The sequence below is a fragment of the Galeopterus variegatus genome, unplaced genomic scaffold (genome assembly GCF_000696425.1).
Source record: "Galeopterus variegatus unplaced genomic scaffold, G_variegatus-3.0.2 Scaffold7625, whole genome shotgun sequence".
NCBI classification, from domain to species: Eukaryota; Metazoa; Chordata; class Mammalia; order Dermoptera; family Cynocephalidae; genus Galeopterus; species Galeopterus variegatus.
The window spans coordinates 71,425-72,912 of record NW_007733736.1 but is presented as its reverse complement, the minus strand read 5'-3'; positions in this window follow the sequence as shown (position 1 = coordinate 72,912).

Below are 1,488 nucleotides of genomic sequence, written 5' to 3'. Positions count from 1 at the left end.
AGAGAGTATTGAAAAAGATTCAATTATAGTTATGTGTATTAACATCCATGAATATTACAAACAATGCTGAGCACAAAAATCAAGTGATAGGAGTATATATACTGTATGGTAACAGTTACATAAAGTTAAAAATATAAATGACATATTGTTTAGAGATTCATGAATATGTGGTAAAGCTATTTTTATAAAACAGCAGGGAAGCATAAAGAAAATTCACAGGTAGTGGTTCATGGGGAGGATACAGACAGGATAGTACTCGGAGCACTACAGAAGTCTTGGCAATCTTCCATATTTTATGCTGACTGGAAGGTTTATATAAGTGTTCATTTTATTATTCTTTATACTTCCTATATGGATTTTGTTGTTTTTATAAAATATTAACATATAAAATTCATCTGAAACAACAAATGACAGTTAAATGTAGAAAAATGAAAAACAAATGTGTGGGTCACTCCCTGGGGAAGGAGACACATAAATTTATTTGTTTAATTGTCCTCCACAAGGGCTCTGCACATAATTCGAATGAGAGTACCACTGCCCTGGAATAATGATCCAATCCCTCATAGGGGGAACATTTTATTCCAACTGGGATTCAGTGGCTGCTCTGGGGCTTCGAAAACTCATTTATGGAGCCTGCAGAGATTTCAGATGGAAATATTAGTTAGGTCAATGTTTCATTTCCTTTTAGGCTGATCGGTGGGGACAAAGATAAGGGCCTTCTATTAATTACACCAGAGGTCGTATCGGGAGACATCCCATTTCTGTATTGCAAAAAGATTCTTGTGGGTGGCCTTGAATACAAATGTTACCATTCATAGTAATAATAATGCTTTGTATTTGCAGGGCATTTAAAAGATTTTCAAAGACATTTCATAGACATTAACTCATTTGGTCTTGAGATAAGTCATTCTGGACACTGAGCCCAGACTTAGAGTTTGGTGCGAAGGAAGATGCCAAAACAGCAGTACATGCGCTTTAGTTCATATACCATCACTAACACGTGACCTTGGACAAATTACTTGCATTTTCTGAACTTCTATTTTCTCCCTGCTGAATGGAGATATTGTGAACAAAAAGACACATATGCAAAGTGCTGATCATGTTAATGGAACACTGTAAACCCTAATTAAAGAGTCACTGTTATTATCAGTTATTACTTTGCACCCTACACAGCCATGTATCGATGACTCTCCAGAAACCCAGAGCTTTTGCTATAACAGGCATCTTTTTAGTACAGGCTGTCTTTGTTGCTTATAGGTTTGATATGAGAAAAATCACACTAAAAATGATTAATATTGCATAAAACATCTGTCAGTGTGGGCAATGACTCCTCACCAGGTTACATAACATTTTAATTTTAACTTTGAATTGAATTGATGGACTGGGGCCAGACCAAGCTGCAGAGTGGGTGGCAGTGCCTGCAGGTACCTGTTGGTCCACAGGAGCACAGCTGCTTTTTTGAAGCTTAATTTTAACTTTGAATTGAAT